Source organism: Mastigoproctus giganteus, chromosome 11, assembly GCF_048544385.1.
Source record: "Mastigoproctus giganteus isolate SK-2022 chromosome 11, ASM4854438v1, whole genome shotgun sequence".
In the NCBI taxonomy this organism is placed as follows: domain Eukaryota; kingdom Metazoa; phylum Arthropoda; class Arachnida; order Uropygi; family Thelyphonidae; genus Mastigoproctus; species Mastigoproctus giganteus.
Window position 1 is genome coordinate 99,009,875 of NC_143585.1, and position 25,284 is coordinate 99,035,158.

The window sequence follows — 25,284 nt, forward strand, 5'->3', positions numbered from 1 at the left end:
TAGACCGGGGTTCGAGCCCGTGACCACCAAATATGGAGGATGCGAAAGGTCAGGGAATGATCACCGCATATCCCGGGAGCAATATGGCCTTAGTTGCTAATGCTCCAAACAACAATAACTAATAGAGTCTAAGAATCATATGTTTCCCGGATGTTTTCTCCCTCGCTTCTTCAGTGACTGCAAAATTAGAAATAAGATGGGTTTACCTATTACACAGGCCTGCTTTTAAGAAAAGTTCTCTGATATTTTACTGCCGAAAAATAAATTTAATCTGGGATTACTGCTACCCAAATGAATTATCTTGTATTTATCCAGATCTTTACGAGTAGCATACCTTGAATTCCTATCATTAGCCACACTACCAATCTTTGTATCATCTGCAAACTTGGACATTAAGCTTGATATGCTTTCATAAATATCGTTTATAAATACCGAAAACAATTAACGGCCCGGCGCTGAACCCTATGGAACTCCACTAATGACATTAATCCAAGAAGAGTAATGACCATTAATAACCACTCGCTCTCTTCAGCCGTTCCAAAACCTTCCTCCATAGCAGCAAATTTCTCCCAACGTCACATAGCTCAAATCTGAATAGCAGTTGTTCATAGGGAACACAATCAAAAGCTTTATTGAGATCTAAGTTTATGTCTCTTTTTTTTTCTTTTTTTTTCTGTATCCAGGATTATGTGATTGCCTCCGAGTCGCTAATCGGACTGATTAGACCAGATCTCCCTTCACAGATCCATCTCTCTTTTTCTTTTTTTTTTTAACTGGGTTCCTGTCAAGATAATCCAACATTACTTCTTTAACCATCGATTCCATTATTTATTTCCCTGCTGTAATTGCTCCCTTTGATATCTATTTTATGAACAGGAGAAATATTTGCACATATCCAATTTTCAGGTAGAACATCTCCCCGAATCCAAGGATGCTCTCATGATTATGGCTAGCAGTTCGCCTCTTTTGCTGTTTCTTTTATCTGGATAGATCCTGGTAAAATGTAATTTATACCTGGACACAATCCAACAGTCCCAGGTTGCTTTATTTTTTTAGCTTAAACAAATTCTCTTCCATCTTCCTCCCAGTTATCATAAAATCACTGAACTCCCAGTGGCAATTAGGAGATTTTTGTATCCCCATCCCTAAAAACTTCAGGCATACGCCTGAAGTATTTACAGAATATTTATTTAGTTTATTAGCAACCAGAACAGAATCAACAACAGTTATGCCAATCATGTTTACTGAAGCAGTTTGGTTCATCCCTCTCTCCTAACGTTAACTTATGTAAAAATTAGGAGAGAGAGTGCCTTGTCTTCTGCTTTTCTTTGCATTCTTAGCAAAAAAAAAACTTATTGTAGTCTGCCTTTGCATGGCTAATTCTCTCAGTAAATTGATTGCAGACTAGTTTCCATGTGTCTTAATAATCTTTAATCATCCATGCATTTCAGCTCTCTGCCACTAGTGGCATCAGTTCACCTGACATCTACACTGCTCGACAAAATTAACAAAACAAAATATTTTTCACTAATATTTTAGTGTGAATAGTGTCGCCAAAGGCGATTATTTGATATAATAAGCATACGGGCATACAAATTCCGAGTATTCAATAGAAATCATTCTACCATCTTACAGAGTCGCACATTATGTAAATTATTCAGGCCTATAAAAATACAGGTTGCGACCACATTGCTTCATTCCCGTTTTTTTTTTTTTTTTTTTTTTGCATTGCTCAGTGAGATAGCCACATCTCCAGTACTCAGAATAGTAAGTCATCGTCGTTTAGATGATTTTTGGAGACGGTGGGCAGTCGCAGGTAGCCCTCGTAGGTAGCACAGTTTGTAGGAGCGCCGTCCTCCCCACACCAGGTAGAAAAGACCCGAGTTCAGGTCACGACATTAAGCGTACAGATCAACACAATACGTATATACATGACTATCTTTTCAGAGCTGCGCAAAACAGAAACAGACAGAGGTTTACATGTACGTACAAGTCCTTCCTGTTCCACATACAGGTACTCCTGTATAAGATGGGAAAAGGTGGGATTACTGGCAAGATTATAAGATGGATCCCAGGATTGCTGCAGGGGGCAGAGGGTTGTGATAATGGATATTCTTCAGATTGGTGTAATGTCAGAAGTGGAGTCTTCCAAGGATCGGCTCTTGCACCACTGTCATCTTCCACTGTATAAAGCAATTGAAAGACCACATTTGGAATACTGTGACCAAGTATGAGGCCTCATCTAAAAAAAAAAAAAAAAAAAAAAAAGATATTGAGATTCTTTAAAGGGACCAAAGGCAGGCAACGTGAGATCGACAAAAAGACGACTGTACAAGAAAGGACCTCGATTATGTGGGCAACAGAGCTTGTCAGTCAGGCATCTTAGAGGGGAATTGATTGAGATTTGTAAGGCTCTGAGAGCGGTTAGTAAAATGAATGAAATGAAGATGAAATTTCACTCTTATAAAGAATTCCAGAACTAGGAGCCATAAATTCAAATTACAGGTGAAGAGGTTTAGACTATATTGTAGAAAGTTTTCTTTTAGCTAGTGAGTTGTTGATTACTGGAACAGTTCTCTCCATAAGCAGTTGAGGCTGACAGTTTGAAGCTATTCAAAGGTTAAAACTTGTTAGTTAAATGCGTGAGAAGGAAGTAGCATAATTTTTCTATATTCTTATCTACTTTTTACATTTTTCGGCCAGTGCAGCAATAACCTGTAGCTTTCTTATACTATATAGCTAACACATGTACTCGCCTCATTCAAATTCTGTATCCCTAATGTCAGAGTGATGCCACGCTCCTGATACTCCTATGATGTTTGCATTTGTTGACTTAACCAATGCCTTTAAATTCTATATAAATTTATTTACTATGCATCTGGTATTACTGTATAAGCAGGGGAATGTGTGCCTGCTTGCGCTATTCGTAACTCTAACACTGCCCATATAATTATTTGGCCCGTGAGGACCCTCCCAGAGGCTTTAGAAACCCCACACCTACCTTTCCAGGCTAACCGCATTGTTGAATAGGAGCACTGCAAAAATCAAGTCTGCCTCTGCTTACGCTGCTGTTACTATTCGCGTCAATAACTATTAGTTTGGAGACATTGAAACTGATAGTCTCAATATCCCCCAAACTAGCGGTTTACCAAGACACCTAACACTATTTCAACAGCATCTGCAAACATTCTTGCACTTCTTCTATTTAAGTGTATTCCATCTCTATAAATACAGTCACTCTTCTTAAGTGTAGGCCACACAGATAAAAATTCTACCTCATAAGCTTTCCGTAATCTTCCCAGCTCCGAATTGATCGAAAAACTTATCAGGTGCTCCTTCTTATCATGTCTGTGCAAAAATGGAGCGAGGAGTAAAAACTAAATTTGAATATTTGCCCTAACTCATGGCGTTTCTCAATATTGCTTCATACATGTGAAATAAATCCTCAGATTGTTTTCGTTGTTGTATTAGGAGCATCAGCGACAAAGGCTATATTGCTCCGCGTATATTGTCTGTAAACTGGGTGTGTTCTGTGGTCGATTTTCTGTTTGCTGGAGGAAAAACCTGATTTTCCGGGGGGGAACCATGCTGCCCTCGCCTGAGACCGACTAATTCAGTCACTTTATGTAAAAGGCCCATAAAAGTTCTTCACGTCATCAGTTCTCCACGACGGGACTCGAACTCAGGTATTTTCCACCCGGAGGACAACGATCCTACCAACTGTGCTACCCACGATGGCAATCCTCAGATCATCTATGCTTAATGTCATTTGTACTAATACCATTAGTATTATTAACATTTAAGGTGAAAACAGTATTGCCTATTTTGATCTTAAAAAGTAAGTGTTTTGCATATCATCATGTGTTGTTCCTGTCGGATATAACGTAAGCCTATTTCCTGTTTCAGCCCTCATGGGTAGCACAGTTGGTACGATCGCCATCCTCCCCATGTGGAAAAGACTTGAGTTCAAGTCTTCTCGATGACGGGAGGAATTTTTATGGGCCTTTTTCACAAGGTGGCTGAGTTAATCGATCTCAGGCGAGGTAACATGGTTTTTACTCTCAGAAATACAGGTGTTTCATCCAGCAAACAGAAAATCTACCTCAGAACACACGCCCTTGTGTTCTGAGGTAGATTTTAGGGTAGATGTCGCTGATGCTCCTTAAAACCTTATAAACAATAGTTCCTGTTTCCTTGACAACAGGCCACTACCAACAACTACTTCCTCGGATAACAGTGTTTTCTGCACTTGGTTATTCAGTCTTGCTGATTGACAAGTGAGAGCTGGATCTAGCGTTGATTTGGTCAGCTGTTTTAAGTCCTTCGAGGGGCATCAACTTTCTTCTTCGAACATTCATATTCTCCCATAAAAAACCGCTAAATTTCGCATAATCTCACTCTTTGCATAAGTTAGTATCAAAAAACATAACAATAATTATTACTTTTTCGCATAATTAATCTTTAGTTTCTGATATTAAGCAATCGTCAAAGTAATAATGTAGATAGAGTGAACTGCTGTATTTTCTATGATGTTTTCTAATATAATTTCAGACACATACGATTTAAAAGAATTTTCATCATAAGAATATACAGGGTGATTTCAAATCATATACAGGGTGATTCACTACCAGTGCGACAAACTTGGAGGAGTGTAGGGGGCACAAAGACGAATCGGAATCACATAGCATTGCAGGGTCCGAAATGCCTTCGTCATGCGATAGAGGACGTTGAACGGGAGGTCGCATGAACGGCGATCCCGCTGGAAGTCAGCATTTGCGAACCGGTTCCCGAGGCAGTAGGATGGACGAGTATTCAAACGTTGAACTGGCCGACATGCACCTCGCGTATGGCACTGCGGACTGTAACGGGCGCGCCGCTCTGCGCTTGTACCAGGAACGTTTCCCGCGCAGACGTGCTGCTCATCATTCGATTTTCGCACGTGTGCACAGAAGGTTACGTGAGATTGGTTGTTTCACGAGAGGTACCATGAATCGAGAGCGAACGACGAGGACGCCAGACAATGAGGAGAATATCCTACGTCTTGCAGAAGGCAATCCGAGTACGAGTACTCGAGCGATAGGCCAACGATTGGGTATTTCCCAATCCACTGTATGGAGGATACTGTCAACAAACCAAATGAGTTCATACCATCTGCAACGCGTCGAATCATTGGAGACTGCGGATTATCTACTCCGGAAGACTTTTGCTACTTGGTTTCTTCAACAGAAACGGTTCGCAAATGCTGACTTCCAGTGGGATTGCTGTTCACGCGACCTCCCGTTCAACGTCCTCTACCGCATGACGAAGGCATTTCGGAACCTGCAATGCTATGTGATTCCGATTCGTCTTTGTGCCCCATACACCTCCTGCAAGTTTGTCGCACTGGTAGTGAATCACCCTGTAGATAATAAAATATTTTTTCATTTGAAAGCTGTAGAATTTTTAAATAAACATAAGAATATATTTCTGCTTCAAAAGGGTGTATGTATATATATATAGGAAGGCTAAAGAAAATTTAATAGAGGGTAAGAATTAACAAATACAAATACAAATGTTAATAGGGTCAGAAAGAATATATATAACAGGATTTTAGTATGTGATGAGAAATTAAGTTCAAATATTGCATGGAAATGGAATTGTTAATAAGTCTATTCTTGGGGGAAAAAAGAACAATCGCGACGAAGTAGTTTAACGGAAGCGTTGCTCTAAGTGGAGGCAACAATGGATGACCAACTACAGGGGGGCTAGACAGCTTATAGGGAGTAGGTAGGTTTAGAACAGAGAGAACTTAGTAAAAGTAGTACGGAAAAACAAAGTCCGTGATGAGGGAGATTTTCAGAATAAATAAAAGGTCATGGTTGTTAAGGAGACAGCCAGGAATACAAGTTTTGGTAGTGAGAGGGAAAGAGGAAGGCACACAGTTTAAGTGCACCGGAATGAATTCCAAAGATCCTTCAACAGGCCTAACAAATGGAAGTAAGTGAAGAGGGTGTTACTGCAAGAGCTTTCTAGAACTTGATGACATTTTACTGTCCTGAACTACGGAAGTTGGACTGTCCAATCGGAATGAATCCAAGGAAGGGGTACAAGGGCCAACGACCGAATAAGGAGGAGTTGCTGAGAATTGGGGGGAAGTGATTGGCCAGAGAGAAAAGCTGAGAGGAACAAAGAAAAAGGCTCGAAAGAAATAAACCAGGGAGAGAGAGAGAGAAGGAGTTTGGTTGAAGACACACACAGAGAGAGTGCCGTCTTGTTAGAGTGTGGTGGTCACAAGGAAAGTGGAGTCCGGTTAGGGATGCAGCTAAGTAAGCGGGGTTAACCTTGGGAAAAAGATATGGTCAAAAAAAAATGCAGCAAAGTGAAGCAGGAAAGGGAAGACAAACAGAGAGAAAAGGAAGGAATAAGCATTAGAATGAAGCAAAGGAAAGCCTGAGCAAGAGAAGCCCAACCCGTACCACGCCGCAAATACTAGAAAGCTCGTTAGTCAAAGGAGCCTATAAGGGAGGACCTTGACGAGGGAACGAAAGAGGTATCGCAAAGATATCCAAAGTAAGTCCGTTCTTTTTTAGTTTATTGAAATGAAAAATAAGGGGAAAACCTGCTGGACCTTTCCGTTTCTGAATGTAAAATCTGGAATCTTGTAAAAATTAATGGTAGAGAGTGAGATAGTGGAATGTGTAAGCTCCCTTTGAACTGAAGGCTCTGGTTAGTTAAGGAATAGTACTCTGTATCATTATTAGAGGAGTTTAGGAACAATGAGAAAGCTGTGTCACCCTAAAAAATAAATTGTATAAGAATAATGTATAGAGATGTATAGATTCTAAAGTACCAATCAATAAGTATGATTGAGAAAGATTGGATCACTTAAATCATAACCTAGAAATTGTAAGGCTATTAGGGCCATATATGTATGCACTAGTGAAATTGATAGTATTGAGAGGTGTAGTGAATTTGATTTGAGAGGTTTGTGTTCTAGATCCATAAGTCTACATAGTAGGTCTAAAGGGCCATATGTATATATATAAATGTAAAGGTAATATAAATATTAATCAAATATGTAAGAAAGCTAGATGAATGATAAACCATCTGTGGCAATAATTTTATTCCAGGACAGGAATATACTCGGATAGAAGGTATAGACGAATTGTAAGTAAATTATATATATGTCTGTTCAATGTTATATGATACTATTTTTTTAAAATTGAAAATTAAATCTGTGTTTTACTTTTGATTTCCATGTCCATGGAGTCTTTTTACTCAAAGAGAACAACACACAGCCCGAAAACACTATGCTTATCGATACCACCTTGGCTGGGAAACAGGAAGGAAAAAAACTCAGAAACTGGAAACTTCTGATTTAAGTACTTAGTCAGATTGCTTGTGGATTGATCCTATCTTTGAATTTAAGAGAAAAAAAAACTGATTAGAAGTAAGTTCCCACAATTGGCAATAGCAAACAAGGATCATCCCCACAAGACTTCATTTTATGTAAAAATATTTTATGGCTAAACCTACGTGGGAGTTTAGGTTCAGTGGATATAATAACCTAATGCTTGTCTGAAAAAGAATGAGGTTTGATTACCGTCACGGTCAAGAGAAATACTTTTTCTGTCACGTTTTATGGGGGTCTCGAGAGAGGATTTTCTTAAAAAAAAAACGGAGTTTCTACTTATGTATAATCTTCCATTCCACCTTCGCCTCACATGCCTATGCAAACTTATCTAAAATATATGCGAACAATGGAATAATATATTGACCGCATATGCTGTAATAACCACCACGTTTACCTAAAACAACTCAATCTCTAATGCTACACCCGAAAAATTCACTAACATAATTATATTGCACATACTGAGAGTCAAGAAAAAAAAGAGAGCGAAAGCTGTAATAAAATGTAGAAAATAACGACCATTAGCGTACATAATTTGTTTTCTGATGGTCCAAAAAAAAAAAAATATTGGCCACTGTAAAAAATCATAGCGGAAGGCTGTGTGCGCGTTATACAAAAATTATACATTTAATTTCTTTCTAAACAAAATTACTATCAATAAAGTGAAATTAAAATACCGAGCTGAAAGATTTACATTGACGGTGATAAATGAGTGTTGTTAAAATACGCATTGACTGCATTTCTGTTCCGAAAACAGACCGCTATGAAAAGTTACTAAAACAGAAAAAAACTTCCTCAAATAAATCGCATACAAACAATATGGTAAATGCATTCGGGATTTAGTGAACTAGCAGGAGAACATGAACTTAAATCTGTGTACCTGCTCGTGCTCACGTAAACATGGAATTTCACATTATTCCTCGAAAAAAAATTTAAGTATTACTTCTTTCTTATGTTTTATACTAATTATTTTAAGCAAATTTTATTTTATACAAAGATTTTAAACTAATTATAATTCTTTATTGTTATAATCTATAAGAGTATTCTTATACTCTTATATTCTTATAAACAAGTAACCGACAGTAATCAAACATGGAAATTCAACCCAACGTGATTTGTATAGCGATATTACCTTTTTCGACCAGACCATACACATTCTTACCTTTAATAGATAGCTGAAAAGAAATGCATGATATCGAGCTAAAAATCTGATATACAGAAGTTAATAAAAAAAATCACAACACCTAACATAATTTTGAAAATGGATAAATACATCGCTAAAATAATTGAAACCTACTACACAGTATTATGCAAAACGCACATTTTGTAAATCATTTAATTGATGTCAAAGCCATATTTTAGTATCAATGAGTCAACCTCTTTTTTTTGCACTTAAATTAAGATCGCTCGATCAGCTCACATTTTTTTTTTTTTTTTTTTTTGCTAACAATGGATAAGCAGTAACACCACATACCACAAGTTCCCTTGTTAATGAGCACTATTCACAAAGATAATGGCCACTAAAATTCAATCATACTACGATTTCAGGTAGAATAATAATAATAAAGCTTAAACGGAAAGTGTATCTAGGAAAGCCGCCAGCGCCAGAAAAGAGGGGTTCACTTCCAATCATGACTGTTATTTACAAAAGAATTCTCCTAAAAATTTCCAGGCAACTTCCGCTATTTTAAAAAGTCACACAGCCATTACACATAAAATGAACAGAAACACACCTACGACTGTATAGCGGGAGACAAGAGTTAGAATTCTAGAAAAACGCCGCTTCTGACAAAAATATCAGTCACTACAAAAATGAATTTAACAGTTATTTTCTCAAAAGAAAGAAGTTTGACTTCCGTGGCTCTGATGGTTCCCAGTATTTTAGGACGACAATAGGCAAGCAGTTTCATCTTAATGTTTTCAAGAAACAGTGAAGTTTCCATGTAGATAAATGATATGGGGAATGCATTTTCTAGCAAGGATGAGTGGTGACTTCACTCCGTGACAAGCACAACGAATAGAGTTGACTAATGACAACACAAGGTTCAGCTGTCATAACTAAACATCGTGATGCTTCTTTACTCTAAAGCTACACATATTTTAGTTCCTTCATAGAGATGTACGTTTGTTTCGCTATTTTAGTTACGAAATTATCAGAAATTCTGTTAATAAAAGGCACTATTTTATTGCTTATTTAATTAATTTCCTGAAAAGACGATCTATTAAAAACTGTATAGCAAAGCAAAATACAGTTTAATCTCCCAAATATCCATTTTCTGGATACTTTTAGAGGAATGCGAGACTCATTTACTTTTAGATACTTTTAGAGGAATGCGAGACTCATTTACTTTTAGATACTTTTAGAGGAATGCGAGACTCATTTACTTTTAGAGGAATGCGAGACTCATTTACTTTTAGATACTTTTAGAGGAATGCGAGACTCATTTACTTTTAGAGGAATGCGAGACCCATTTACTTTTAGATACTTTTAGAGGAATGCGAGATGTTTACATCTCTTTTAGAGATGTAAACTCATTTACATCTGGATACTTTTAGAGGAATGCGAAAATTACCCAACACTCGGCAACTTTCATTTTTAGGCTGACAATTCGCCCAAGCAGAACGTCAAGAGCTGGTTATACATAGTGAAAATTTCACTGCATCGTTGCGTTTATGTCAACAGTTTTTGACATAAACGCAAACTGCCAGGCAGCAGTAGCCTGAGTGAACCACACCGCAGTTCGTTTCCTATACTTCCGATCGTCTATAAGACTTTCAAGGTCAATTCCCAATGTGATAAGCTGTGAACTGACTCCAACGTTCTGGCTAGTATAAACCTATCGGCCATCTTCAGTCTGTTGGCTTTCATCCTCAGATTTTGTGCCTCTTAAGGTGGCGGGATGTACGACTCATACAGCTGCCAGAAGCATGGTGATGATATCACTCTAGTCATCATCTTTATTGTAGTTATCAATCGTTTCCAGCCAATGATATCTGGTAAACGCTGTAGTTTAAGCTGTTCAGTAAACTTCGGGGTTCTTAACTGATTGGGGAGATGATGTTTATTGTTTGCTCACCTCAGCAGCCAGAATTCGGTAGCATATATACTCCTAATATGGATAGGGGTGGCTGACGCCCACAATTCAGCGCCATACAGTATGACCGAATACACAATGGTTCTTATACATCGAGCAGTTTTTGTAGTTTGTTTCACGTGCAAGAGCTGTTTGGTTGTCCAAGGTAAATAGTTCATTATCTTTACAAGTATGTCAATAATGAGTTTTGACAATTAGGGCAGATATGCCATTTAGTTTTGGTTACACAAGCGTAGGTAATATTTTCAGTAAGTACTCCATCATTACAGTCTTCTTTAGATTTAGGGTTAAGCCAAATGTAGCTACAATGTAACTTGCGTAATACTGTTTCTTTGACATACAAAACACCCAAATACTTCAATCTAATAAATGTATCACGCAGTTTGGATCATCAGTGTACATTATTCGCTATCGCAACTGTATTGCTTTTGCTCAATGCAACGCAACAGGCGCTGGCTAGGGTTATGAGATAACATCCTGGCAGGACTGGATTTTGGTGTTCGTAGGCCCTAGGCACTTTTATTCGGAAATGTGCTAAAAAGGGAGTAAAATGTTTCTTCTATTTTAACATTTTGACTGCGAATCACGTCAATTAACGTGGTTCAAGTTTCAACTATAATAAATGATAAACTGCCTCAACTGATGGAGCGACCATCACTTCGACTCTTCTAGTTTCGAGAACAGTCGATAGATAGCATATGCGTATTGAATTGAAGCTCCTAGAGTGAGTTGAAATTCAATCTAGAACTCCTAGATTGAATTGAAGCTCCTAGTCACAGTGAAAAGTGTAAACTGTTGCTTTTTTTTCCCCTTCCTTCGTAGGCCCTAGACACTGTGCCTATGGTGCCTAATGGGAAATCTGGCCCTGCAACCTGTGTTTGTGAGTAACACCACATCCATTACATATCCAATATGCAGCGCTTCTGGTGGTGATTCGACCAACTGCTATCACCTTTTCTGATGAGTGCTTTTTGTGAATTCAACATAAATGGCTTTGGGATTTCCATCCACAACACAATGCGCACAATTCAATCGCTCACAGGTTCTCACAGTAATTAATGGGCGTTTACCGGACTTTCAGAGAACTCTGGTATTACCCTTCATCTTCCACTGCTCCTTTCTCTTCCCAACCTCCTCGCTCTGCCATCTGACGGATGAACATGCTTTCAATGTGGCACCCTGCAAATAACATCTTGCAGATCGGCCTACGTATTTTCCTCGTTCCATCTAATTTCTGAAGAAAGAGAGAAATTCTAGAAACTGTTCAAGGAAGGGAAACTAGATTAACGAGGTATGCTAATCGATGTCCATAAGGTGAACAGCTTAGAAGGTGTAGATTGCATGGCACGGCAACTAAATATCTCAGGAGGAACCTGATATTGAAGTATATACACGGCCATAAAATGGAATTATTAAAATGAACGAGACAAGCATATTTTCAGTGGTAGGGGAAATAAGAACTAGGGGATCGCAAATATAAAATTTTGGGGAGTAAAAGAAGGCTGGATCTCGTGAAGTTTACATTTAGGCAACATGGTGTACATAACTGAATAAATTGCCTGCCAGGGTGTTCGAAGCAGGGAGTTTGGTAAAGTTCAAAGCGGAATTGGATAGCCACTTTTTGGCGAGGGAAAAGGTATGAGAAGGTAAGAGTGAGTATGAGAGATAATATGCCATACAAAGTCTTTTTAACTCTGCAAAAGTTGCATAGAAACAGTATCTTCTATTTACGTAGCAAATAGAATATATATATATATATATAAAACCTTCGGGTGCAACAGCTGACTTGATCTCATGAAGTCTACCTTCGGGCAGAGTGTTGTGGAACGTTAGAATAAGTTGCCTGCAAGGGTAGCTGAGTATCTGAGGCAGAAAGTTTGACAAAATTTAAGGCTGAATTGCACTGGTACTTTTCAACTATGGGAATAGTGAGAGAGAGATTTTAATACTAACTACTTATTCTTGAGTTTGTACTCTTATGCACATTTATCTGTCCTGTTTTCTCTTGAATAGGCCATTGCTTTCTTAACTTGATGTGTCTCAATACATTAGAAAAGCTACGCCAACTATGCTATATAATGTTAGCCTATTTTATTGGCATTGAAGACAATTGGTTGGTTGGCCTTTAATGGCGCACTGCCAACTAAGATCATAATACGCCAAGCCGATTGAAGACACCTGACTATAAATTTTACTTGGAATATCCAGAATAAGTTTACTGGATTGTGATTTCTCATGTGTTGTATGTGATTTCTTATGTGTTTTATGTGATTTCTCAAAATTCTGACCTTAACAGACTTAACTTGAATGAACAAATTAATAAATGACGGTCTCTTCATTCATTTATTCACTGATTCTCATAAGAATAAAAGGATTCAGTACAATTATCCAAAAGAGATGAAATTTTATCCGACTTAATAAAATAAAGAATTTAGTTTTCTGTTTAAGATTAAAGTGTGTATAAATTAGCGTATAAATTGCTTTGGTTACAGAAGAGCGTTTCATTTCAGGTAATTCTTTAAACAGAAAGTTTGCATTTAATGAAATTTAAACTGAACTGTATAAATAAATAGTATTACCAATGTTCATATTATTTGGATGCGTTATCAAACAACATTATTCAGAAAATGGAACTTATTCAAAAGAATTTTATCGAGCTTTGAAGAAAAAATATACAGATAATTTTTAAAACTGATTATTTCTTTTTTTAAAAGAACATAACAAATTTAGAATAACTCTGTGTAACTGCAATTTATATTAAAAGTATTTAATGGTATATTCGATTGTTCTTCATAAAAAATTGCATTTTTAAAACAAAGAGGATGTTAGCGTAATAAATGATGAATTAGGGAAATTTATGGAATGATTAATGGAATGATCTAATCAGCCAACTTACTAAATTATATTTAACTGTCAGTTATGTTTAATTATTGTGTTTAATAGCAGTATTTAAGTTTAATTTGTATTATTATAATTCTTCAATTCAAACATTATACATTATAATTAGCTGTTTGTTCCTATTTTATATGCTCTTATTATGATTAATAATACCTTGTAAATAAGAAAGGGAAAAAAAAAAGAACGAACAAAAATAAAAAGAAAAAAAAGAATAACATTAGCAATAATATGAAGTTTACTTTGTAAGATCTAGACGAGAATGAGGCAAACGGGAATACATATTCAAACGAAACTGTGAAAGGTGAACAAAACACGCGATGCTAATTATTTTATATTATAAGATGCGTCTTATGATTAAAAATTCAATCTAAGATTAAAATATATAAATGTCGTTATTTCAGCACTCAGTAGCACAAAGGAAAAATAATACCTAATAGGAATATGAGAAAAGAGCGTCATTTCAAACATCTCTGGCCAGCTGGAATCAAAATTACTCTTAAGTGAATAAAGAGAGATTAAAAAATATATTTATATTCCAGTTATTAACAAAAGTCAGTACAATTCCTAGGAGACGTGGAACATTTTTTTGAATTCTTTACGTTACTGAGGTGATGTGTGCCCTTTGTGGACCACTTAATTCCACAATTAAAGACAATAACTGTAAAATTAAATATATGATACTGGTTGAATATCAACGATAAAATTCAGCAGCAAAATAAAGTTAATATCATTTGTGCTATTAAACTTGGTACCTATTAAAGATTTAAAAATTTAGCTTTAGATTAGAAATTAAAAGTAATCATAAGTACTTTTTAACCATGGCTTAAAATTAAGAAACAAATAGTTATAAAAGGAAAAATCAAAAGCACCACTATTGTCTTACTTCTACTAATGCAATTATTAAGTAGAGAATTTCTTTATGAATATTTGAACATCTTACTGTTCTATTCCTGCGAATACTTCTGCAAAACTTCAAATGGGAACTGTAGGGATGATTACAGCTGCTCAACGTAATCACTGAAGAACAGATCGGCATCTCTAGTGGCAAAGCAAAAATCCCCATAAGACTTCTTACATTTGAGTAAACTCATCAGAATTAATATTAATCCACTTCACATAAGAAGAAAATGTAGCAAATATACAAAAGTTCCTTATACCCAGTAAATTGCAGCTCTAACCCTAACTCTGAGGCTGCTACATACGATGCATTAAAAGAGGCAAAGGACGCCGGCATGCACTACAAGTCACGCGGTTTCTCACATTATCGCGCTCATGTTGGCTATAAAGAGCATTGGAGAACTCTTCAACACGTAAGGTTATCATTTATAAATTAACTGATCTTTTGCAGCGTGACTAAAGTTCTAGCCAAATCATTTCTCCGTATATCTAAACTAAATTTTTACTGATAATTTCAACAGCAAAATTCTTTTAAAAAAAGGAGAAAAACGCACTAACCGAACCGACTACAACAGAACGCTCACAACTCGCCTAACAGTCAATACAATGCGTCTACATCCACAAGCTTTGTGCGCGGTATAACATGAATTTCAGCTATTGCGTTTTGCGTTGAGAAGGCATGCGCAAATCATTTTCTCTGCAAGCACAGATGAGGGACAACATAAACTGATTATTTTAAGTGCTGAAGACTGAATTACCTATAAAAATCGGCATTTCTGCCAATATCTCAAATGATCACATTAATTTATTGTTTTCATGTACCACGGAATGAATTTAATTGTGGGGGAAAAAAAAAAAAAAAAAAAAAAAAATATATATATATATATATATATATATATTTTTTTTTTTTTTTTTTTTTCAGATGTTTTCTTTGATTATATATATATATATATATATATCAAAGAAAACATCTTCTTCGTTCTCGATTTTATGTAAAGTATTATCTGAATTTTTCTCAGTAGTCGGACGAAAAAAAATTTAAAATATCGACATGGCATTAGCAGTAAAATTATAATTAATGTAGGCGGTCATTAAAGTTGGGATATTACACAGTAGTAACACCTGAATTGTAATAAAGTTTATATTTCAATAAAAGTAGACTATGTCACTAAAAGAATGCCCTGGGGGAAGCCTCTTGTAGTTGCCTTGGTTATCGCCTTAATCGTTAACTTTCCGTTTTTGAAGTAATCTGTAATGCATTGATAGATTTATTATTATTATTATCAGTTTATTAATCAAATACTCCTGTACAGAAGTTATCTAGGACGGTGGCTCATACATACATCGAACATAACTTATTAGATAGTAGGTGGTAGATGACTTTCATCAACCGGTGAAATACCACCACTTTGCTTAATGGAGGCTTGAAGTGGTGAAACCAATGTTTAGTCTATAGAGCAAAGTTTCCGGCATCCCCCTCCCCCCATACTTCTCCTTCAACCCATGCACGGTACTAAACATTATAGGTTTTGATACATTTCGTGTTTGGGGTTTTCATAAAAAAAAAAAGAAAAAAAAGATAGGAACATATAGCTACATAAAATAAAATATTATGAATATACATAAATAAATTAATAAATCAGAATAACTCAGTCATTTTACACCTCAAATGAATGTCAGAGTCATTCTACTGAACGGAATATCGTCAGTCCTATGAGCCTTTCGAAGACACTTAAAGAGTTCATTATAGTTTATGAGTTCATGGGCTTTTGAAGTCTTTTGCTATGAACAAAGCTCTTCTTTCTTGAAATGCATTATTCATTATATATGAAGTTTTGTGTACATATCCGCTGCAATGAGCTTCCTCTAGGTTCTGTCATGGCAGAACCTGTCCGGGTCTATTTTGAAGTCTCTAGAGAGCTCCAGAGTATTGGCAGAAAACAGCCGCCTTAATCCGTCCGAATGATGGAGAGCGCTACGCAGCCTATGAGGGTAGTGGAGCCGAACTCTCGGGCGGGGCCTGACTACAAGATTTTCAATTTGAGGGGCATCTAATCTCCCAGTCAGAAGTTGTGTCAGCATGCAGATGTTCCGTAGGGTGACCATCTGAATCCACGGAGCTGGGTTCAAGTTTGCATACAGTGTGGATTTTGAAATTGCAAAAGGCTTCCCGGCAATCCTATTCAGCCACCGGAGCAGCCAGTGTTCCAGGCTGAGAAATTTCCTAATACAGTACTATAAATATCTACTGGGAGGCACCGCCAGGTTGACTAGTCTGATAATGCTAGGCCACCAGACCGACTCAAACGCACTCTTGAAATGCACAAAAATAGCTAGCATATATTTGGCTGTTGACTCTTCCTTGATCTTGGCGATTTGGAGGACAGCATTAATAGTGTATTTCCTCACAGTGAAAGCATATTGGTTTTGTACCTGGAGTTCTTTGGCTCCGTAGTAAGTTAGCAGCCTAAGCAAGAGTAGTCTCTCCAAGACTTTCCCTAGGGAGGAGCGCAATGGCACGGTATGACGGAGTCGAACCTGGGATATCAGAGGGATCCTTGGGAATTAACCTCACATTAGCGTGTTTCCAACTGGATGGGAAGTAACCTTCAAGAAGTCGGGGTTGGAGACGTCGCAAAGAAAGTCGGGAGCAATGTTCCAAGCTCTCCTCTTCGATGACGTCGAGGATGGGAGCCTTGCCAGGGATGATAATAAATTGATGATAAATTTTCTTTTATGCCCCACGTAAAGAACTTAGCTGAAAAGATTAAGAAAGTTATTGCCAATGTGATTAGGCTTTCCACAGCTGAATGGGTAAAGAGCACAAAACTTTGACATTATACTATTAGGCTATATTTTTACCAATTGTAGTGTATGCGACTGCCATTTGGTTTCCTAGATTATCGACGTCAAGTAAAGGTCAGACTTTTATCATTGCAGAGAATGATGATATTGGCAACGCACAGATGCTGCAGAACAACATCGACCAATGCATTACAAGTGATTTCAGATTGTATTTCGATTGACCTTTATGTGACATACCAAGCATGATTTCTAACTTAAAGGTTTCGCAACTGAAATTAGTATTAGTATTGGTATTAATATTAGTAATGGCCGCATGATGCAAGAAAGCCTATGGCTTATGATGCACCAGCCAAAAAAAAAAAAAAAAAAAAAAAAACAATGATAAAAAAAAAAGTAAATAAATGAATAATAATAATTAATAACAGAAAAGGAAATTCAACCTATCATCCTATTCGCTTCCCTCACCCGAAGGCACTATCCAGATGACCTTTGAATTTCCCCAAACTGTCAGCCTCTACCATCCATGTAGGCAACTTATTCCAGTAATTTATAACTCGCTGGCTAAAATAACACTTACTGCAGTCCAATCTAAACATTTCCCCCCGTAACTTGAATTTATGTCCCCTAGTTCTAGCATCATTTATAATCTTGAAAATTTCATCCTAATTCATTTTACTGATGCCTCTCAGAGCCTTAAACACCTCAATCAAATCTCTTCTAAGGTGTCTAGTTTCCAAACTCTGCAACCCACATATTCGAAGTCTTTCTTCATAAGGACGCCCTTTTGCCGAGCTCACCAGGCGAGTTAACCGTCTTTGCACCTTTTCAAGAAGTTCGATGTCTTTCTTTAGGTTCGGTCTCCATACTTTAACATAGTCTAACAAAAGCCTTATATAATGGGATTACCACGTCCCTATCTCTACTTGCAAAAGTTCGACAGATCATCGGTATGACACAATGGGCCTTCCTTGCAACCTGTTTACAATGCTCAGAGAATTTCATGTCTGACCGTATCGTAACACCCAAGTCCCTTTCCTCCAGTACTGGGTTTAGTTGAACCCCACCAAGCGAATAAGTTATTTTGGGATTACTGTTTCCCAGGTGTAATACCTAACACTTTGTTGGATTAAAGCATAGCTGCCATTTTTCTAACAATTCCTGAAGTCTGTCTAGGTCTCTCTGAAGCTCAGCTTGACAGTGATCATTAACTACTCTACCAATTTTAACATCATCTGCAAATTTAGACATCACGCCCTCTATCCCCTCATCGATGTCGATTATGAAAATTAAGAACAGTGGTCCTAATACTTATCCTTGGGGAACCCCACTTCTTACATCAACCCAATTTGAGGAATAGCCATTTATTACAACCTTCTGCCTCCTGCCCTGAAGCTATCCTGCATCCATCTAAGGATTTTCCCAGTGATTCCAACCTGTTCCAGCTTATAAAGCAACCGCTCATGTGGGACTGAGTCAAAAGCTTTGCTGACATCTAAATAAACAATGTCGAAATTATTCCCTAAATCCAGCTCGTGAGTGACCCTTTAAAAATAGCGAACCAGATTTGTTAAACATGATTTTCCCTTTACAAAACCATGCTTAGTATCCTTGAGAATTTCAATTCGATCCAAATGATCCTGAATTCCATCCTTGATCATTACCTCCATGGTTTTCCCTACCACTGAAGTCAGACTGACAGGTCGATAATTGGACGCCTCCGTAGCCAGGTGGGAAGGAGCAGTAGGAGGAACAGAAGGAGCAGTATAACATGCTTCTTGATTAGACCGGGGGTCGAGCCCGTCACCACCAAATACGGAAGATGCGGAAAGGTTAGGGAATGACCACCGCATATCCCGGAGCAAAATGGCCTTAGTTGCTAATGCTCCTAAAAACCAAAACAACAACAGGTCGATAATTGCCCACTTCACTCTTAGAGCCACCCTTATGTATGGGAGATACATTGGCACTTTTCCAATCCAAGGGAATCTCCCCAGAGTCTAGTGATGCTCGCATAATTAGCCTCAATGGTTCAATGCACTTACTTGCCGCCTCCCTTAAGATTATAGGGTATATTCCATCAACCCCAGGAGCCTTACTGGCCTGTAGGCTCGAAAGTTTTTTCATTAAATAATCTTGCGAAATTTCAATATCATTAATTATATATTTTTCAACTTCGCTCTCACAATTTCCCATTGCCACAAAAGGCTTTTCATTTGTAAATATCGATGCAAAATAACTGTTGAGTTCATCTGCAATGGCAGCTGGTGTATTTAATACTATCCCCTTTCCCTTACGTAAAGGTCCGATCTGGTTTGTCCTGCTCTTCTTGGCATTTATATATGTGAAGAATTCCTTATCCCCCCCCCTCTCTGCTCTGTTTGCTAGTGATTTCTCATAAACTGCCTTTGCCTGTCGAACCGTTTCGGTCGCTCTATTACAGATCATCTTGTAGCTGTTATAGGCTTCAGTACTTTTTATTGCTCTGTAACTTTTCCATGCCATCTTTTTCTGCTCAAGTAATGTGGCAACCACTATTCATCCAACTTGGAACCCTCCTCGTGGAGTATTTTTTTAATGGTAAATACGCATTCAAGGCATCTGTGATTAATGTTTTAAAAGCATACCACAGTTCAAATGTATTCATTCTTTGTGCTATATCTACCCAGTTAATAGAGGCCATGTAGTACCTTAAGGCATCGTAATTGCCTTTTCTGAAATTAAAATCCTCGACATTAAGTAATCTGGCCACGGACATTCGGCAGGAAAAAATTAATCTTTGGACAAAATTCACTGAAAAGTGGAAATATAGATGGCAATCCAGTGAAATAGGACTCACTACCAGGGATTTCATTGAAGATGCAACATTTGCAGTAAATAAGAAAGTTATGGGTTGGTTTTACCCTTCAAGGACAGCGTCATATTTAATTACTGGACATGATTCACAGCAGGAGAAATTGTGTAAATTTGAACTTGAACTGACGCTTTGTGTTTCTATGGGGCAGTAGAAGATTGGAGGCATGTTCTGCTTTGTTACCCAGCTTATGAAGACTTCAGACAAGAACTATTTAATAGCACTAAACCTATTAGGACTGACAACCTCAATATTTTGATTCAAGATGCCAACAACATTTCGGCATTACAACCTTATTCTGACAAGATATTTAAAAGAAGACGCACCTTGTTTGCTAATTCTAGAAGTGGACAGTAGAGTGATTTATTAATGAATTTATATTTCTACCTTACTAGGTAGAAACAGCTTTTAACTTAGAAACTAAATTTTGTTTTCTTAAATTAGTAATAATATTGAATGTATATAATGTTATTAATTGTACATATAAGGATTTTAATGTTATTAATTGTACATATAAGGATTTTTTTTATTCTCTGAGATTGAGAATTCAATTGTTTTAGGAGCTGACGACCTGAGGCCTGTACTGCTCCGGTGCAGATCTAGTTCTGGACAAGAATTTTAACCACTATTTTATTTTTTTATTATTTTTGATTATTAATTTTTTTTTCCTGAGATTAGGCAGCCTGAGGGCTCCTGTCTTTTGGCATTACACTCCTTCCACTGAACGACAAATTTGTGCAACAGCTAGATAGCAGAACCAGGCACGGCTCCTCGACAGTGATCGACTGGGTGTTGATGGCTCACTGCTCGCGAAAGCATTAACCTACACATCACACAAACATACACAACCCAGTGGTCAGGAGCGAGAGTGCATAGCACGCGTTCCTTGAGTGGACCGGGGTTCAAGCCCGTGACTACTAAATACGATAAATATTTGTATTGACGATTTATTGTAAACTTTACTGACTTGGTTGTCGTGCCGGAGTATAAACAGAATATTTATTCAGGCCTGCAAACAGTGTTACTCTTTTAAATACAGATTTTCCAAGTTGGAATTCGACTAAACGTCTAGGTGCCATTCAAAACAAGTACATACATGGTATATGTTTTATTGCTTTTCATAGTTTGTAAGTCAAGCTTTATAATTGAAAAGTTTCTTACACAGAATCGCATGATTGTAAACGGAAAGTGTTTGTATCTATGTATATTTGTAATATGTAATAAAAACGTATGTAAAAAAATGTAATGTAGCCTTGTCAGTGATATCACTTTTCGGCCTTTTTAAGATCAACGTGTAGCCTTGCAGGTTTGATTTTATGAATGGCATCATTCACCTCCTGGGCAGAGAAAACATGCTCCTGACCAGTTGAAGTATGGAGCTGGTTCGGTGCTATTAGTGCGTCCTGTTGTGGGGAATTTTGATTTTGGTCATCCTGAACACAGCTTGGTTGGTCATACCTCCCGAACGCTTCCGACATCTTGTTGAATCAATGCGACGTCAGATAGCTGCTGTACTGAGGGCAAAAGAACGACCTACGAAGTATTAGGTAGGTGGTCGTAATTCAGTGATAACTCAGTATATGTAAGATGATTTTATGTACAGGACTGAATCCTTTTGATGACTAAGTCTGGATTCCTATCAGCTATAGCAGCGAAGCAGTTACCTGCTGACGACTGAAATTTTCTATATGCGTTAGTTTAGTCTGTGACATGGACCTGAGAGCAATATGGTTCTTGAAGAAGTAGCATATCTGTATTTCTGTCTCCCACAATATTGTGTAGTTGATTGGCAACTGAAATGGCATTCTGGACATTTACTTGAGCAATATTTAGTCTGTACGAGTTTCTATTACAGCTGTTATCCATAGTTGGTTGATTGCCTGAGATTCTCTACTGCTCTGCTGTGTGCAGAGCAATCATCATCCCTGACTGAGTAATCACTTGGGCTATTGATAAATTTACAGTTCGTACATTTGGCGAGAATGGACTTATTTTAGCACTCTGATTGGTTGTTTTCGAATGCATCTGGCAGCTGTGTGGCCGTAACCAAGGCAATTGTAGCACTTGGTCAATGATATAAACTCCCTGAACTTGTGGAACTCCCATCTTATAAATATCCTATCTTAAGTATGGAGTATCCTCCTTGTGGTCGAAGAGACTTCAACAACCCAGTTAAGAGTTGCTGTTCTAGCCTTTGTGGAAAACAGCGCCCTGACCTGCTCGTTCGCTTCCTCTGGTTCAAGATAATCTTGTAGGTTGCATATGCTTGTCTCTATGGTCTTGAAGTCGCTTTCTGGAGAATTTGGACACTCCGTCCAAAGAGTGTCCACCATGGAACACTCTTTGGATGGAGTCTCTTTAACTTGACCATCTGTTTGGCTGACATGTGCGAGTAATCAGTCTAGCAATGGTCGAGAAGTTGCTTTACCATTGTGTCAAAGGCCTCCACTTGGCGGTCTTGATGGCAAAGCGCATAATGTAATCTCAGACAGATGATAAGATGTGGATTTTATAGTCAACTCTTTGGTGACTGAAGAATCCACATCAAAGATTAGGAGGCTAGGGCCACGCTGTCTTGGAATTTCAGCTCGAAGCTCTAGGCTCGTCACATCCTCACAACTCCTGATTTGTTCGACGTCCTCCCTAGACGCAGTTTTCACAATAATGCCCCTGTACTTGGTTGTCCTAATTGTTTTTACCTTAATGTTGGTTAATTGTGGTTTTAGGGTTTCGTTACCTTAGATTTTACTTCTTCACTGCTGCCCAATGTGCTATCCTGATTAGCTTTGATAACTACAACATGTCTTGGACCCTGGAAAAAAGGGAGAGCGGGAGGAGCAGGCTCTTTCAAAGCGAAAGCATATGATACAGCTTTATTGATAGAGTCGGGATACAACTCCATCCAACACTTTGGCAGTGTTACTGTTATTAGGAACTCCACTAAGGTGAGTGACGGTTCCTAGCATTTTGCTATATACCTGGTTTTGAGCCTTCAATTGCTCATTGTTAATGATGACTTTGTACAGTGTCTTCTCTATAATAAATCGCAGGTACGAGTGATCTTGATATAACAGTCTCTTTTGATATATTTGTCTTCTCCGCTGCTTCGGAGCATTCTACTCTGCGACGGAGAATTGAAATAGCGTCAGGATGAGTCCTAACATCTCCAACAACGTCTGATGATGCGTCAGTTTCCAGAACTTTTGGCCATTTTTTGGGGGATCTGACTTTGGTTGTCAATTTTAATGATTTTTTTAGTTTACTTAGTCATTTTCTTCCACTTTAGAGAGTGGGAGCCCAGAGGGTTCTCAATAGGGGACGCACCCTCTTCCTTATTACAAGTCTACAGATCTACACGATGCTGGCAAAATCCTGATCTATCCTTCAGTTTCAATTTAGCAAAGAAGGGGGCCCTCTTCCAAAACATCCTTGCCCTGAAGGACATCAGTTGTGGTCAGAACTGCTACCTGAGCCACAGCAATGTCACGTACCTCATGTCGAGGGTTTAGTGTCAAACAACGTTAACTACAAAACAGCATTTTCTTTTTTTGCGATAACTTTAATTTTACTTTATACAAATAACAATGCATATCACTATATCATCCTACTACTTTACAAGTTAGCTTAGGCTGTAAGTACAATGTCAAATGACAATGTCAAATGTCAAGAAAATGTCAAATGCCTTTTTATTTTGTTAATTACAAAAACATGAACTACAAAATGATTTTGTAGTTAACGTTGTTTGACATTAAACCCTCGATATGGGAGTGAAGATTGAAACATGAGCTTTGAAAACGTTTTCCCTTTCTTCATGGGGATGAGGAAGGATGGTAGGTCAATCTTAGAGCTTTCATCGTCAGAAGCGTGTGTATCTTGTTTAAAGTCCCTTGCAACAACAACAACCGGATTGAGATATCCATTACCAGTCTCAGCCATAACTTAGGAAAATAGTGTGGCGGCGGAGGAGAAAGAGAGATTCCAGGAGAAAACACTAGTTTGTCCACCGGAACAGTCGGCGGTGCAACACCAGTTCGGGCAAAACTGAATTTCAATAGCTATAATTTATTTATTTATTTATTTATTAAATCCGTTTATTAAAAATAGCAAGTTTTTGCTTTCACCCCTTATACACAGCCGACCGGCTAGAAGGGTGTACAAAATGCAAGAATTGCAATTATATACAATATAAGAAGGGTGTACAAAAAGCAAAAATTACAATTATTTACAGTATTTACAATATAAGAAGAGTGTACAAAATGCACGAATACAATTATTTACAATATTTACACAAGTGCGTATATTTTCAATATTGTTTACAAATTCACTCATTGTCAAGATTATAGTTGAAGTAAGCTGTGCGCTTCTGAGATGCTCTTCACTCTGTACTGCTTGCTTTCGGAGTATTTCACAGCGTCTATTGTCAATGAATTGAAAAGGTTCACTGCGTTGTTTTGGAAGAAATTCTTCACACAGCACAGGTTGCACAATATAGAATGCAACGGTAGGTAGGGACTGTCATTACTGCGTCCAGCACGTGGAGTAGAGACAAGTCCTCGAAGACTGGAGGCGTCAATCACACCGGTAAGCATCTGAGAAAGAAGAAGAATATTCCTGGATGCAATGTGAACTCTCCAGGGAGTGATATTTAAGTTGGCATATAAAACAGCGCTGGAGATGGTGAAAGCATTGCCCGTGACCCTGTTCATCCATCGCATTACCCAGTACTCGACTACGAGGAATCTATTTATATACGACGTCGGGGCAGAAGACCAGATTGGTGATGCATACAATGCGATAGGTTGTAGGCACCGCTGGACGTATCCACCGACTACATCGACGTGCAGTAACCCCGTCAGCTCTTGTCGAATTGCCCACATCGCCGAGAAAGTCTTAGTTTTCATGGTCGAGAAATGGTTCTGAAAAGTGCGTCCCTCGTACCAAATCAAGCCGAGGTCGGTGTGAGACTTCACTTTCCTTATGTGCACTTCGTTATGATAGGCTGTGATGTCATTTTTATTATCTTTTTTGTAAAGGTTAAGTTGAGCTGATTTTGATGCATTTATTTCCAGACCTATTTGCAGTAGATATGCTACAAGGCTGTCGATCAGGACGGAGACTCGCTGATTAGTCAGGTGAGTTTGTTCAGCTTCTTTAGACGTTATGTATAATTTGAGGTCGTCTGCATACGATGAGAAATCAGTATACCTTGCGAGGAAGGGTTCAAGGGCAGCGGCGAACAGTACACAGGATAGGACACCTCCCTGTGGTACTCCTCTCGTTATAATGCACTCCTGTTGGAAGGATTTATAGCTGATGATGCGTTGTCTTGGTGTAAGGATGCGGTTGAT

At 37.9% G+C, this 25,284-nt stretch overlaps 2 protein-coding genes across 2 annotated transcripts in view; both read right to left on the reverse strand.

The window, feature by feature from the left end:
* The window catches only part of LOC150078287 (uncharacterized), a 910,840-nt gene extending 896,087 nt beyond the window's left edge, over positions 1–14,753 (reverse strand). The window contains exon 1 of the mRNA XM_090384522.1: positions 14,324–14,753. The gene's annotated coding sequence lies outside the window, so the exon portion shown is untranslated. The remainder of the gene's footprint in view (positions 1–14,323) is intronic.
* LOC150078288 (EPM2A-interacting protein 1-like) overlaps positions 1–25,284 on the reverse strand; it is a 44,304-nt gene that overhangs the window by 12,652 nt on the left and 6,368 nt on the right. The window lies entirely within an intron of this gene.